This window comes from Heterodontus francisci, chromosome 13 (genome assembly GCF_036365525.1).
Source record: "Heterodontus francisci isolate sHetFra1 chromosome 13, sHetFra1.hap1, whole genome shotgun sequence".
Lineage (NCBI taxonomy): Eukaryota > Metazoa > Chordata > Chondrichthyes > Heterodontiformes > Heterodontidae > Heterodontus > Heterodontus francisci.
Window position 1 is genome coordinate 99,169,817 of NC_090383.1, and position 17,423 is coordinate 99,187,239.

The 17,423-nt window shown below is 41.7% G+C and overlaps 1 protein-coding gene across 2 annotated transcripts in view; it reads right to left on the reverse strand.

Annotated features, from left to right (window-relative positions):
- The window catches only part of LOC137376531 (ALK tyrosine kinase receptor-like), a 1,023,571-nt gene that overhangs the window by 166,473 nt on the left and 839,675 nt on the right, over nt 1-17,423 (reverse strand). The window lies entirely within an intron of this gene.

A 17,423-nucleotide genomic window follows, 5' to 3' on the forward strand; every position in this document is an offset into this window, starting at 1 on the left:
CTATGACTCTATGAATACATCAATAAATACTTACATTTTGGTCTTATCCATTAACGTCTCCAGAAAACTGTGTTTCAGAGTCTGTACTAGCCTTTGCCAAGCTTGAAAACTCTACACCAATAACACTTCAGTTATACCTCAATGTGAACTTTAGTTCTGAACACTGGGTCAGTTACTGTTAATAATTTATTTACCTTTATACATGAATGAAGCTGGAAATTATAAAACAAATGAACAACATATATAGTATATATTCAAACTCACAAATCCATCTCAGAGATGAGATGGCTGCATTAGTGGGAAGGGTACAAAGGATCCAGGACATCAGAGCTCTAACTTACTGTGTCATGGACTGATACATCACAAGTTTAAACTCCCCAAATACAGGAAAATAGTAAAGGTGCTGAACTGATTGCAAAAAAGAAAAATGCTTGGAAAAAAATAAATGGACGCAGGAATCAGTGCAAAATAGAAAAAGCCGTAGGGTGGTGTTGTCTGTGTAAAAGTGAACGAAATCACAAGACTGTGATGAGTGGAAAGAAATGAAAAATCATTGGTCCATTAAGCATCTACTCTCAGGTCTGTTACTGGCTAAAGTGAAGCTGACAATGGAGAGCAGATGCTTCTCTACAAGGAAACAAAATTTACCTTCGACCAATTTTTTTTTCCCAATTGAGAAACTTGGGTGCAGGGCCAGGGTCCGGGCCCATAGTGGAGGTCAGCACCAAGCTTGAGAAGAATAAAGGAGATGAGATAAATCAGGAATTATAGATTAGGTGATGCAAAGTTGGGTTTTTAAAAGACTGTGCGATTGTAGGAGGAAGAAAAGACTGAGGGAGATAAGGCATTCCAATTTTGAAGACCTGACGAGGATATTTTTGTTGGGAAAAGGAAGATCACGCAAGATTTTGAAAGGACAGACCATCCACCATATAGTATAGTGCATTTGCATATACCTCTAAGAGCAGCACTGCTGTAGGCCTGAAAGCATTGGTCCACCATTTTATTCAGGGATTGTGCATGTCTTGGAGACACGCAAGAAATGGTAATGTGAGAAGGAAAGACTTAAGCAGAAGTCTTAAAACAACAACAAAGTACATAAACATAGATATTAATCCCAGAAGTATAAAATGAAAAGGAGCTGAGATCACTGATTTGCTGAAGTACCAGGGGACACACATTAACTCAGATCTAAAATAGACTGCTAAACTGGATATGAGGGTCATAAAAACACAGCAATATCTTTGTTTCAAAAGCAAGCCTAGGGAGTTTGGAACAGACAGTGCAATCATTAAAATGTTTTATTCAGTGACAGTTAAAAAGTGTCATTACCTGCGGCCTCAGTGGGTGGCAGGGGAGTCAGATCAACAAAGATAAAACAGATTAATTAAGAGTGATGAGCTCAGCAGATTCTCTCTGTGATGTTCCAAGGTAGTTTAAACAAGAAATTATTGGGATAAAGAAAAATAGGTCAAAACGAGCAACAGGATTTCTTCAAGCTTTGGTTTCAGATTTCCTATAATTCAGATATCCAAAATCTAAAGCTCACAAACTAAAGGCTACCAGGTAAACCTGAAATAAGATGACACTCATGAACTGTTTGCTAAAGCAGTTCAAAACACTCCATTACACATTTGCAGCCCACTACTTTCAACATAATATACTTCTGATTTCAATTGTGCCACCTTAAGCAGTTACTGCATACAGGTCAGGCACTCTATAGGAATGGCCTAAAAAAAAACGACCAAAAGTTTGATTCAAGATATTGTAGTTTAGAGCAAGAGATGAATAAGGAACAGAGTTGAATCCTGTGCCTTTCAAAATTGCACTATTAGACATGTGGAGGTCTAGAGATACATAGAGTAGCAAAGCTAGTCAGGGATAACTGTGAAAGGGAGATGCTGTGCAAACAGTCCCTGAGTATTGCTATGAGCACCAGCGTCCCAAACAGATAAATAACTGACATACCTCATAATGAAAGTATGAATTATAGGTACATATTTATAACTATCTTATGAAAAATATGCCAATTTTAAATTCAATCCATTGATTCAAACTCTAACACCCTCAGCTGTTTGGACATAACAAGCTGAAAGATCTTCTGAATATTGCTTTTCAGAATGGCTGATGCTTCAGACAAAATATACACTGTAAATTGAAGTGGATGACAATGCATTCACTGAGGTCCTTTAACAGAGGAATGGTTAGTGATAATGTGTGAACACTAAAGCTTCCTTTCAGTAGCCTAATAATACCTAGTGTTCTAATAATACCTAGTGTTCTTGAAGTTTAGTAAATCAATCATAGAATGATCTCCATTATCACAGATTAACATGTTAAAACTAAACAGTGAGCTTCTCAACCCTTAGAAGAAATAAACTGGTCACCAATTCAGATGCATTTACTAGTAATTTCAAAACCAAGACTCAGAAAGCATTGAGAAATGCCTACTTTAATGACACTGATACACCTTTCATTATCATTGAGGTTCTGACCAGAAGGCATGTGACAACAGCTTGGTGGTAACCTTTCTTCTGATTATTCTGTCCACCCCACCTCACCTTCCCTGAGACAATGAGTGACAAGAGACTTTGGTGCGTCCTCACACTGATGTAGATGAGATCAGGGACTCAAGTATGATGCTTATATTCCTACAATCATTTTATGCATGTGTTTCAAATGTTAGGTAAAGCTGAGAACTTCCACACAAGAACAATCTCCTGAAAATGCCAACTATCTAGCTCAGTTCTTGTTCTGCTTGTTTTTATGTTCTCTTTCTTTCATTATCTATCATTCTTCTGAAACCAGAAAAATATTATAAACCTTTTGAGGAATAGAAACAGAAAATGCTGGAAACGTACAGCAGATCACTTACTATCGGAAAGAGAAGGAAAGACTTCACTTATGGTGTGACCTTTCATCAGATCAAGTAACCAAAGGTCACACCCAAAATGTTAACCTATCTTTCTCCTTCAGAGGCTAATTGACATGCTGTGTATTTTTTGGCATTTCCCATTTTTCTTTCCGATTTTCTGCATTTTGCTTTTTACCTTTAAATGTGTTAAGCCCATTTCTCATGATGAAGCTGTGCAATAGATGTCCAATTAAAACTTCTTCAAAACAGGAATTTAATTTATAATTTTGCTGCTCTTTCAATGAAATGTTTATCACGAGTTACTTTGTAAAGGATATGGCTTGAACTCCAAATGGGACATTGTTCAAAATGCTGCTAAGATTGCAAATATAAATCAAGTCATCTGTGCTATAACTAACACCATTTTGAATTTTTATTCTCGACTCTTTTGTAAAATTCATTCTTAGTGTGTGGATATTGCTAGTTGCCCTGAGAACATGGCAGTGGGCATTCATTGTACATTTGTGTGCCTCACTTCAGAGTAGTAGTCAAGAGTCAACTACAATGGTTTGGGACCTAGCAGCCATACCGGGTAAGGAGAGTAGGTTTCCTAACCTTAAGAACATTAGTGACCCATTTGGGTTTTTATGACAATCCGACAGCTTCAGGGTCACTTTTACTGATACTAGCTTTCTCTTGTTCCTCCTAAAGTCTAAATAAGTCATCGTAGACATTCTTCCTCCTCCCTTAATGCTGATTGTTGAAATACACATTGCACCATCTCTTTTATTTAGAGATACAGCACTGAAACAGGCCCTTCGGCCCACTGAGTCTGTGCCGACCATCAACCCCCCATTTATACTAATCCTACACTAATCCCATGTTTCTACCACATCCCCCTACCACCTACCTATACTAGGGGCAATTTATAACAGTCAATTTACCTATCAACCTGCAAGTCTTTGGTGGTAGGAGGAAACCGGAGTACCCGGCAAAAACCCACACAAACACAGGGAGAACTTGCAAACTCCACACAGGCAGTACCCAGAATTGAACCCGGGTCGCTGGAGCTGTGAGGCTGCGATGCTAACCACTGCGCCACTGTGTCTAGCTCTATGTTTCCCAGGACTTTAGAACTGTGAATCTCCCTAACCTGCTTCACCATTTCCTCCCTCCCACATCTATAGGCTTTTAAAACCCAAGATTGACATTACCTAACCATTAATACTTGATTTATCTCATCTTCTCCACACCTTTCAACCTGCTTAGTGTCCTGTACAATGGCCCATGTCTCACCTAAGTTCCTTTCCAATAAATTAAAATGTAACTTAACAGTTGCAATAAATAATAAGGTAAAGCTTAGCAAGAGTTTTTAACAGCAGAAATTTCACATGCATTTTTAATGTCAACATTTCGTCTATTCAAGCAATGAGAGAGCATTTATCTTTTCACTTGCTCACTTATATATGCTTACTTCAACATGTAATTAATTTAAATTTAGCAGCAACTTCTTTGTCACCATCATCTTTTGAAAGAGTCTTCAATGTATTCTACGCCATACTATTTCAATCTGTCCATTTGATTATACAATTTAGTTCTTCTCATCCCTTATCATTAGTCATTTTCTGAATGACCTGCCTTAGCATTCCATCATCAGCAAATTTAATTAACTGAATGTTGGGAGTATACAGGTTTTAAATCATTTGCTATCACTGAATGCAACTGAGTCCCATTTATGGTTCATTGTGGCAGATCTCTAGATTTCATTTGTCAGGAAGAGTAATGCAGCTGTAGTTTTATCTCACGTGGTAAATGATAATGAATCTCAGGGATCTGCTTTAATTGGTCCATCAGTATTTGAAGCTGCACAGTGCTGAACACTTTCTGCATATTCATGAAAACAATCTGTCATAAAGAGTCAGACTCCACTCATTTCACTAATTCTAGACAAGGCTGGAACAAGTCAGAACAACAGCTCTTGATCTCAATTTTTTGGTCTCTGAGCCTGAACTTCAAGTTAGGATTTCTCATTAGCCCAATCAGTTTTGCTTCAGCTTTGCCTTTCACAGGACCTGCCATCATTTGGACAGAGTAAGCACAGATGGTGTTGCAAGTAATAACAGGCAACAAAAAAAAATGAAGAGCCCATCCCTAGTCTGCAAGGAATGAGGGGAGCTTCATTTCAGAAAATAGTACAAATATTACAGGGGAAGAATGAAAAATAGTAATTTGGGAAACAATGCATGAGATTGGTTAGTATAACATTTTTATGAAGAGCAAGTTTCGAGTGCAGTGGTGCTGTTATATAACAGAGCCCACTGTACTTACTGAATCACAAAATGTGATCATCATAGTACCGCCTGTAGATGCAATGACTTTAGAACATTGGGGCTACTCACTCGGGGTGAAATTCAACTTAGGCAGGGGCGCAAAATGCACAAGTGACTGATTAACTGCTCTTTATACATTCCGCCTGATTTACTTTTCATAGAATTCAATGGAAAGAGAAATCAGCCATAGTGTATAACAGGTAGCCAATGTGCTATCGGACACTTTGCACCTCTGCCAAAGTTGAATTTAACACCACTATTTTTAATATATAATGGGTACTTCTTCTCGGTAATCTTCCTCCCAAAAATGTATCACTCTAGATTGCTCCACATTGCATTTCTTCATTAATTAATCTGCCCAATCTAACTGTCTATATGCTCCTGAAATCACTTACAGTCCACTTCACAGTATACGACATTCCCAATTTTTATACTGTCTGCACTATTTGAAACTGCTCCTCCAATACCCAGGGTATATCTACAGATACACAGCCAGAAATTCCTGCAGAGTTCTTGACGTGGGCTGAATCATGGGTGGTGTGGAGCTTCTTGAAACTGGCATTTTGGTGCAGAAATTCCGCCTGTCCACACGGCCCGAGCAACACTGGAAATTAAGGACTCACAGTTGCTCCTAGAACCCAGCATTGCTAAAGGCATCAATGCCAGAAATATGTTGTATTTGATGGCAGGTGTCTCATGGGCCCTTCCTGAAAGTGCCAGAGTTTCAATAGGTGGAACCCTCCTGGATCCAGGTTCCATCCCAAATTCTTTTCCCCCATGGATATTTCACGCAAAACAGCCCTCCCTGGCCAATGGAATTTCATTAGGAAGAGCAATGATCCCAACATTGAGTTCAGGAGACATTATTGTTAACATCTTTATAGTCCGAAAAATCTACGAAGCACAATATTCTGCTTTCTTTCCTTTAAGCTACTTCGGCCAGTAACTGACTGGCAGCTTTGAGATCAGAGCCACCCATGATAGCAGTGGCTGATGACCTTGGTTTGCTTCCTTAGGACCCTGATAAACACTGATACAATTCGGCTCATGACACCATCAGGATTTTAATAGAAAAGACAATTGGTATTCTGAAGGGCTGCTTCAGTGCCTACTACTGTGGAGCTCCCTAATACAGTCCTGCCAGCATATCTTGTATCATTGTCTGTAGACTGTGGTAAGCTTTACAACAAGCTGCAGATTTCTAAAATGCTTTTGACCAAGTTTCATTCCATAGGCTATTAGTTAAACTTAAAGCTGTAGGAATTCAGGATAAACATGGAGCATGGCTAATAATTTAGCTGAAAGATAGAAAACATTGTGCGTTGGTTTTTGCGCAGGAGGCCAGGGCTCCCGGTGCTGGGCCGAAAAGGCATGGGGAGCCCCACCTCTGCATTTTGTCAGACCCTCAGAGCGATCCTCTGGTCTTTTGGGGTCAGGTTTAAGGAGGCGGGATCCCTGTCCCTTTCAAGACTTAATAGGGTCAGGGATCCTGCCCCCAAGAACTGCCAGCCAATCAGAGGGTCGGCAGCTCAGCAGTATAGGCAGCACCACCGGGACAGTGGCCACTGCCAGTACTGCAGAGGCCTTGGACCCAGGCCCAGTGCTGGAACCCTGGAGAAGAGGTAGGTGAGACGGAGTCGCCGGGGACCGTCCCAAAGGCCCCAGTGAGGGAGCTTGGGTGGGGTGGGCATTTGGTCCGGGGGAGGGAGTCCTGGGGGGTACATTTGTTCCCGGTGGACATCCTCTGTGGGCCACAAATTGCCCACGAAGGAATGACTCCCCTCCAAACTGCAGGGACAGCACCTCGTTTTCCAAGGTGTCCTCCCCACATGGCGGAGGCCACTCTTGTTTATAATTACTTTGATTTAGAAACTTGAGGCTGGGATTTTATGCTGGTGACGGGGGTCTCGACGTTCAGAAAAAGTGACATCAAGAACCCCGCGTTAACTCTTCTGCAGAAAACCTGACGAATCTAGTGCCAATTAGGCACTTAAGTGGATAGCAGTGGGCCTTCCTTGGGATCAAGGACCCCCGTTATGGAAATCCCGCTCTCAGAGAGCTACTGGCCAATTAGAGGCTGACAGCTCTTCTACTGATCAGCGCCACCGCAGAGGTGGTGGCGGCTGCCAGTTGAGCCTCTACCTGAGGCCCAAGAGTGTCGCTGGACCCAGGCCACAAGTAGAGCAGAGCGGGAGGGATCTCACGGGTTGGGGTCATGGGGCAGGGAGGTTGGCTGTCATCAATGCTGGGTCCATTGTTCAGGCACAAAGCGTCTTTAATGAGGATCACCAACCGCCCCACCCCCCGTCTCTCCCCTCGGAGCTGGGAAGCAGCTTGCACAGCTTTTTGTGTCGGGCTTTCGTGTGGCGACAGGGCTGCCCGCCGCATGGCTAACTGCTGCGGCGGTGACAGGATGAGGCCCTTAATTGGGCATTATTTGCCCAGTTAAGGACCTCGATTGGCGGCAGGGCGGGAGAGCCACTGACAGGCTTTCCCTCCCCGGACTTCATTTTGGCGGAGGGGGGAAGGTGGCGGGGATCCCCCCACCCCCCAACCACCATCCCACTAGATTTTACACTCTCCCCACCTCCAAACCCGCCACAAGGGAGAGTATAAAATTTTCCCCTCAATGTTAAGTGGCCAAATTTGCAGTTGGTATCAACCTCTAGGTGGGACAGTAGATTCAGAAGTGAGTCATAAATTACAGAATGAGTTAGAACAATGGCAGCTAAAGGTTAATGCTGAAAATGTAAAGTTCAGTATACAGTGACATGGAAGTGTTTTAAAAACTAAGGTGGGGGGGTGGGGTCTGTGTACCTTTAAGACTGAGAGTTGTTCTGTCTCTCTCTCTCTGGGAACAATGTGTGCAAGCAGCAAGTCTATTTCCTAGGCAACAGCAAGAGAGAGAGGTCACATGCCATATTGTAACAGTTAACTGTGTGTAAAAACTGTCTAAAACCGGTTTGATATGGCAGACTAGCGAAGCGTGCTCTCCAGGAAGGAAGGATATGTTTCCTGTCAGCAGAAAATCTATATTGGCCTACAGGCTGTGTTTTGCCTTAAGAGGAAACCCCCCCTGGAAAGTTATCGTTGCATTGTTGGAGGTAGCAAATTTCTTTTTATTTCCAGTCTCAGAGAAGTCTCCGCCTCAGTAGTGACTTTTAGTTGCCTTTTGTGTTTCTGGGAGTTCTGGAATTCTCAGTGAAGTTTCTACTGATAGACTGCTAATTTAAAATCCAAATAGACCTGTTGCTATACTCCTTGTTGAAAGAACTGTGTGATGCCTGCTGCAGCCGAAGTGCCCTGAACACCTATCCATTACAGACTGTTCATCAAACTCGCCTGGAGACTTCCAGTGGTATCTGACTATTTGATTCTGGGACACCTCACCGCTCCGGGAACGCAACCCACCAAGACTTACAACCCAGTTATTTTATTATTCCTAAGAAACAGCTCTAATTTAAAACATCATTTTTAAAACCGGTTAACCGTTGGTTTTTGAATGTATGTGTGTGTGCATGGGAGTTAGGAGGAATAATAAGTTAGAAAGTCTTTTTAGACATAGATTTATCTCAATATTGTTTAAGACTTAGTTTATTAATAAATAGTTAATTTGTTGTTGATTAAAGATTGGTGTATTTTATTCTGGGAGTTAATCAAGTGTTTAATTTGGCTAATTTCCAGTAGGTGGGAAATTTTGCGGATATGCTGCAACCTGTGGAGTAACGGGACTGAATTGACAGTGCATTACTCCCACCTCAGTCGTAACAACAGGAAGAACAAACAAATGTAACAGGTCTGTCATGAATGGTGTTGAAATAGCCAAAAGCTAAAAAAAAAACCAGGAGCTGTAGCAGACTCAATGCTCAACAATTTTCTTTTTTTTCTTTCTTTTGGGCCTCCTTATCTCGAGAGACAATGGATACGCGCCTGGAGGTGGTCAGTGGTTTGTGAAGCAGCGCCTGGAGTGGCTATAAAGGCCAATTCTGGAGTAACAGGCTCTTCCACAGGTGCTGCAGAGAAATTTGTTTGTTGGGGCTGTTGCACAGTTGGCTCTCCCCTTGCGCCTCTGTCTTTTTTCCTGCCAACTACTAAGTCTCTTCGACTCGCCACAATTTAGCCCTGTCTTTATGGCTGCCCGCCAGCTCTGGCGAATGCTGGCAACTGACTCCCACGACTTGTGATCAATGTCACACGATTTCATGTCGCGTTTGCAGACATACAATTATCAATTAATACAGGGCAGTAATTAGCCAAGCCAGTAACATGTTAAATTATATAGCCAAAAGCATAGAACATGTCAGAAGTGATAGTGATCAAGTTTTGATCAGACTTACCTTTAATACTGTAATACAAAAGCAAAGCACTACAGATGCTGGAAATCTGAAATAAAACAGACAATGCTGGAAATACTCAGCAAGTCTGGCAGCGTCTGTAAGAGAGAAAAACAGAGTTAACCTTTCAGGTCAATGACCTTTCATCAGATCCTGGCTCCTAGTTCTGGTGAAAGGTCATCAACCTGAAACATTAACTCTGTTTCTCTCTCCACAGATGTTGCCAGACCTGCTGAGTATTTCCAACATTGTCTGTTTCTATTACCTTTAATACTGTGTTCAGTTCTGGTCGCTGAGACACAAAGGAGATATTCAAGCTATGTTCAGAGAAAAGCTATGAGGTCAATACCTCATACTAAAGAACAAAACTAAGAGGAAAGTCTGGGCAGACTTGGGCCCCAAAAATTTTCAGGCCATTCCAATGTTCTTCTGCCGTAACTTTGGCAAGACTGATCAAAATGCCAGAATTAAGACTGGGACGTGGATACAATGGGACCTAACCTTAAAAAGGCTTTTATGTGAGGGATGGCAAATCCGTCGCTGTGAAATATGCATTTATGATGAAATCTGTACGAGAATGAACTTTGTGAAATGGTTGAATGTGCTAATCTGTTAAGGCACTACATCAGTGATCGGACTTGTACTTGTAATTCCCAAATGAAAAGCGGTTACTGCAGGTTCTAATCAGGAATTAATTATTTGCATATTTGAGGGGACAAAGAAACACAGAGGGGTTTACTGTAGCATGCTCCCATGTAACTCCTAGAAACCACATAGTGAGATCAGGAGTAAGTTTTGTGCCCCTGTCATGGATATTGAATGGTCTGTGATATGGGGGTTTGTGACAGGTGGGGGAGAGGAGCAGGGAGGTGGGGAGGTGGGGGAGGAACAGGGAGGTGGGTAGGCATAGTAAGGGGGAGGAGAGAGTATCTGGAAATATAAAAGAGTCATGAGAGGAGTATTATTTTGACTGTTAAAATATTTAAATATAAGTTTGTGAGCTTTATCTCTCAACATTCCTAATCCATATAATTTAGCTGAAATGATCAAAGATTGTGTACCTCGTCTTAAAATTGTACAACTAGCTCGATTATAGAATTACAAATTAATTACAACTATCTTCTTAATCCTCCAGCAACTACCAAATCCATTTGCCTGCTGTGATACTAAGAGCAATTCCATCACACTGTCTTCAAAGCTAACCTATTTTTCCTTGGTTGCTGCCAGTGGGCTACAGATGTTACCATTCAACTCTTGTTTTTCTTCTGTTCTTACTTTTACAGGAACCGAGTCTGCCTTTGATATTTTCATGTATTAAAAGTACTTTCAAATAACATTTCAGCATATATCTAGTAATAACCTCCTCGAGGTTTCTTTCACAAGGGAATGCTGCTGAGAAAAATTAATTTTGTATTAACTAAATCTTCATTTAATTTATCCAAAATTCTATTATAATTAATGGTATGATTCTAAAGATTATGTAGATATTGAATTTCCCCTCTGTTCTCAATTTCAATCTAGAGATAGGCCAGTACCTTCCACTGGGATTCTCACCAAATTCACATGGAAGATCGCAGAACACCAAAAGTGATGTAAATGGCCATTTACGCTACTTCTCCAGGGTTTCTGCTCATCTTCTGTTGAGGTTATAACTGATTAACAGGGAGCACCTGCAGTCTATTGTTTTGTTGAAATCTCAAGTGTTAGTAATACTTGGGACTGGTTTCATTAAACAGAATAATGGATATCTGGGAGAGAACACAAGGCAGTAATATAAGCAAAGGATGCAAGGATATATAGAGCAGTAGATAGTTGGGAATGATTGGAAGGCTGTAACCTAAAGATACTACAAACCATTGTCGTGCAGACCCTCCCCAGACCTGCCAAGAATGAGGCACATTAATTTTGTCATATGAACATTAATTTGAAAGCTGAAGTGAAGACAGGACTTGTTTAAAAAAAAAATCCCTTGGCTGGAAAGACATTTGCATATTACCAGACAGTGCTTGTGGAGTCAAAGGGTTACTTCCCTTATCCAATTTAACCCACAATGGACTTTGAGCACCAGACATTGAAGGTGAAGGAACTCAAATTTCAGGATGACTGCTGGGATGGCCGAATCCACAAACAGATGTGGTCAGACCAGCTGGTCACGTGACTAGCCTGCTTGGCAACCTGGTTTTTCTGAATTGTACGAAGAATTTTGAACAGAGAGACTGCTGTATGCTCCTGGACTGAAGAAGACCTCTCGGGTCTGGCTCTCCCTCTCTTTCTCACGGAAGTCCAAATCCCAGAGGACACATGAACCCCAAGAGGAAAAGGTCTCCTACAGTGAACACGGTTTAAGAAGAATGAAGACTTTCCGACCAGAGGAAATAATCTTTTCATAGTAACCCTATTAAGATTCTTCATAATTTAAAAATCTAGTTGTATATTGTCTACAGTGAGCTCGAAGAACCACAACAAAACACCTCTTCAGAGATTGCCTCAAACTTTTCCACTTTATTTTCTTCTCTTTTCTGTTCCTATCTGTATGTGTGTATCGCGTATGCATGCTAGCGTAGGCATGTTGTGTATCTGTAGGCATTAACCGAATTAGAGTTTAAGTTTAATAAATTTCAACCTTTCTTCTTTAAACCCAAGAAAACCTGTTTGTGCTGGTTTCTTTGCCTTATAATTGGAAAGCGGTGAACAAGGATTCACCAAGAGGGAGCTAAAAACACGGTGTGTTTAAAATTAAACCCTGTTACGGTAAGACCAGGTGAAGGCTGAGAGGGAACCCTAGGTATGATTGGTCAGAACACCATATAAGTTTATGGTGCAGGAGCCCATTTAGCCCATTATGTCTACGGCAGTTCTTTGTTAGACCAATCAAAAGCTAAGCCTACTGCCCCATTTTCTCCATAGCCCTTTATGTTCCTCTGCTTCAAATGTTTATCCATCTTTTTCCTTGAAAGAACTAATGGTCTCTGCCTCAAGTGCTCCCTGTGGCAAAATATTCCATGCTTCAGCAACTCTGCATCAAGAATTATCTTCTAACGTCTCTCCTTACTCTTACTGGCAATATTAAATTGACGACCCTTATCACTGACTTTCCGACCAGAGGAAATAATCTTTCCCTAGTAACTCTATTAAGACCCTTCATAATTTTTTAAAAATCTATTAAATCTGCTCTCAGCCTTCACTGCTGCCGTGGAAATAGTCCCAGTATGTCAAGTGTCTCCTCATAGTTATAGTTTCTCTGTCTGATATCATTCTGATGAATCTAATTATATATTATCTATGGATTTACTATCCTTTCTATAATGGGTGCTGAAAGCTGCACTTCAGTTGTGGACTAACTATTGCCTTGTACAAATTCATCATTACCTCCTCATTCTTGTACTCTGTAGCCCTATTTGTAGAAACAGGAACTAAAAAGTACATTGCCATATATCTCGTGATAATTTGTATACTTCTCCATCAAATTTTTTTCTGGTATTTATCCAACTCCCTCTCTTGAATATGCCTATACACCAATGTTGGCTTTAAATTCTCATTGTATGTGGCCAGTTTCTCAATGCGCATTCCCTTTAAATCTTTATGCGTGGCTGCGTGCACACGTGCGGTATTTATCATGGGATAAGACCTGTGCGGTACCATCGAGGTTGCTGCACAGCTACGCACGCACACAACATAGCAAGAACATTGCTATACACCCAGCTCCCATTACCTCACTTGGTAGTCAAATCCATAAATTGTTAAATCTAAACTGTCTTTTCATCCTTCCTCTTCTAAGTTTGAAGCTATGCCCTCTTGTAAAACCTAAAATGCTTTTGGTTTTTTTATGTTTATCTACCTGCAGTTAAACGTTGAAGTAATTATGTATTTGAAGCCTTTTGTTCATTCATAGTCTTTATTGCTTTTCCATTGAGTGTTTATTACCCTTGCCTCACATTTCTCCATATTAAATTGCAGCTGCCAACCTCTTGCCCATTCTCCCTTCCTCCGCAACGCTCAACAGTTTCATCATTTCCATCACATCCTTCACCTCCTAGCACAAGGCCAGACTATAACACTTTCCATTGCAAGCCACTGACTCCATTCCTCTCCCTCGCAACCTTTCAGGCTGAATTGGACTGATCGCAAACTTGGTGTTGTATTTGACCCCAAGATAAGCTTCCGACCATATATCTGTGCTAACATTATGACTATCTATTTCCACTTCCACAGCATCACCTGACTTCACCCCTGCCTCAGCACATCTGCTGCTGAAAGGCTCATCCATGCATTTGTTATCCCTAGACTTGACTATTCCAAAGCACTCCTGGGTAGCCTCTCATCTTCCTCCCTCCATAAACATAAGGTCATATAACACTCTGCTACCCAAATCCTAACTTGCACCAAGTCACATCACCTCTGTGCTCACTGACCTACATTGGCTCCTGGTTAAGTGCCACAATTTTAAAATTCTCATCCTTGTTATCAAATCCTCCATTGCCTTCCCCCCACCACCCCGCACCCACCGTCCCCATCTCTGCAACCTCTTCTGCCCTTACAACCCTCCAAGACATCTGTGCTTCTGGCCTCTTGTACATTCCCTATTTTAATTGGTCCACCATTGGTGGCTGTGCCTTCAGCTGCCGAGGATCATGGCTCTGGAATTCCCTTCCTAAACCTTTCTGCCTCTCTGTGCTGAATTTTATGAGCCTTCCGGCGTCCGGGATTGTGACGGGGGGCAGACAATTCTTCCGGAAGAGGCATGCCACGACCTCCGACGCTGAGAAGGCCTCGCTGCATTTTACCGGTGGCAGCGGAGTCTCAGTACCCCTGCCACTCAGTGACATGGCCTTCATTTCAATATTCAAATCAAGTTAAAAAGATGTCCCACGTCGATATTCCAGCCAGAACTCTCGCGCCTTCGGAACACCTGACACTGGTGGGGAGCGGGGTGGAGTGAAATTATCAGGGTTGGGGGGTGGGGGGGGGGGGGGGGGTTGCGCGGGTGGAACGGTGAAAACACTTTTTATTAGCTGTGGGGATGGTGGGTAGGAGTTGAAGGGCAAAGGTTACGAGGTTGGGGAGGGGGTGGAAAGTTTGTGTTGGCAATAAAGTTTATTTAGGATCGGTGGCCCTGAAACAACCATTGGGGGGTGGTGGTGCTTGAAAAGGCATCCAGCTTTTATTTAAATTCTAAAAGCACATTCACAATAATATTCCTTTAAAAATTCAAATGTCACTGAAGGGCTTGAAGACCTTTAAAAATGGCGCCTGTGCGATGGCAACGGACACTGTTGCCGGGGATGGAGTGGCTGCCCCTCTACCTCAATAGGTGTTGCCGCTCCGCCCCCTCCATTTAAATGAACACCCATGCGAAACACCAACAATGGCGCATCCGTACCTGAAAACCGTCAAGATGAGAGCGCGCCGCCGCGTTTTGCGGTGCGCTCAAAACATTTAGCCCTCTATTTCCCTTTCCTCCTCTAAAAGACTCCTTAAAACCCATCTCTTTTGATCACCTGCCCTAATAACCCCTTACACAGTTCAGTGTCAAATTTCTGAAGAAGGGTCACTGACCTGAAACGTTAACTCTGCTTCTCTCTCCACAGATGCTGCCAGACCTGCTGAGTATTTCCAGCATTTCTTGTTTTTATTTCAGATTTCCAGCATCCGCAGTATTTTGCTTTTATTTCAGTGTCAAATTTTGTTTGATATCGCTCCCGTAAGGTGTCTGAGGACATTTTACTGTGTTAAAGTTGCTATATTCTATATTGCTAAGTTCAAAAGCAAAATACTGCAGATGCTGGAAATCTGAAATGAAAACAAAAAATACTCAGTCGGTCAGGCAGAGTTAATATTTCAGGTTGATGACCTTTCATCAGAACTGGGAAAAGTTAGAAATATAATAGGTTTTAAGCAAGTGAAAGGGGAGTTAGGAAAAAGAACAAAAGAGAAGATCTGCAATAGGGTGGAAGACAGGAGAGATTAAATGACACAAGAGTTGGTTTTATAAAGCAAAAGGGAGTTGTAATTGGACGAGTAAATAAACAGAAGAGAAAAATACAGCAGATGCTGGAAATCTGAAATAAAGACAGAAAATGCTGGAAATACTCAACAGGTCTGGCAGCATCTGTGGAGAGAGGAACAGAGTTAATGTTTCAGGTGAAGAAAGCAACAAAAGATAAATCTAGAGGTGGTGTGAATGGCAGAATAATGAGCAGCAGCCGTCTGAAAGCTAAAACAAGAAATAAACGAGAGGACAACTGAAACCTACAAAAAAAAGGAAACAAAATAGGGGCAGAGATGACGGTCTGAAATTGTTGAATTCAATGTTGAGTCCGGAAGGCTGCAAAGTGCTTAATTGAAAGATGAGGTGCTATTCCTCGAGCTTACGTTCAGCTTCATTTGAAAACTGCAGGTGGCCAAGGACAGAGAGGTCAGTGTCACAGCAAGGTGCAGAATTAAAATGACAGATGACCAGAAGCTCAGGGTCATGCCTGCAGACTGAACAGAGGTGTAAATAGAAGTTTTTGTTGTTGTACAAACATCTTCCTCCTTCCTTTTCAGCACCCATTACCACCATTCTCTTGATTACAATGGAAATAAAATTCAGGAGCGATGTAAAATGTGCTGCCAATTCACTATTAAATAGCTTACGCTATCACACAAAGTCAAAATCTATCCCATCTGTCCCTCAACTCAGCAAGAGCAACATAGAATCATAGAATGGTTGCAGCACAGGAGGAGGCCATTTGGCCCGTCGTGTCCATGCAGCCTCTCTGTAAGAGCAACTCAGCTAGTCCCAATCCCCAAGATCCTCAAGATTTTACAGAAGTACAGAGAAGAATATGCAGCTCTATGATGCGTTATGTAACATTTACGCAACATTGATAGATAGGCAGATAAATAGCTACAGTAAATGGAAGAGATTATGCTGCATCAAGGCAAAATAATGAAATGCTCAAGTGACAACTGCAGTGAAACGCCTGTGAAAGACAAAAGTAATGCAAATGGTTCAGCCAATTTCTTTTCCTCTAACCTTTATTCATGGCTCATTGATCTTTAATAGACGTATATTTTTAGTTGGCAGAGTGAATAGCCAAGTTAACAGTATTTATCTTTGACTGATGAATGAGGATGGGGGAAGCCACTTGAATGCTGTAATCACAATTAATCAACCAACAGTGAAAAGCTACGTGGCTAAAATGTCAGTGGGTGGACGAACACAAAACATGGAATCATTCTGCAATGATTCATAAACCTTTCTTTACAGAATATCAAGTCTCAGAGAGTGAAAACATTGCAAGGTTTTACATGGTTATGCTATAGTTCTATAGGAAGGGACTTTATAAGGTCCTGATTGAGCAGGACATAGTAATATATATGGGGAGAGTAGGTTACTTAAGTTTTTCTGGTCATGGAAAATCTTCATCTCCTGTGACTTGCTTGATTGTATAATGGAATTGGGAAGGATTTTCTCAGATTTTATTCTGAATCAAGGCACAGATTGTTTTCTCGTTTTCTGGTTTTCACCAGGAGTTAGCATTAACCATTAGTGGGTGGGCAGTGGGGCCAGGGGATGCCGTCTGATGCACAAAAGTCCACTATTTAGTGCATAGGGTGAGTGCTGACAGGCTGGATGTTCTTTGCTTCACTTTCTTTTGTTTAAATCATTGGGCTAGATTTTCAGGTCAAAAATAAATAGAACATGCACCATCAGAAAAATGGTTGTGGGTTTGAGTCCAGTACAATGGGGGCTGGATTTTATGCGCTATTACGGGTTTTTTAGTTGGGGTGGGGGGGGGGGGGGAGCCGGAGATTTGGCACAGAGTCATCCGCCATGGAACCCAATGCCATAAAACCAGTTTCTGATTTTCTCAGAGGCGGCAAAATGTTGTGGGTTTATGGAGTATGCTAACATGGTGG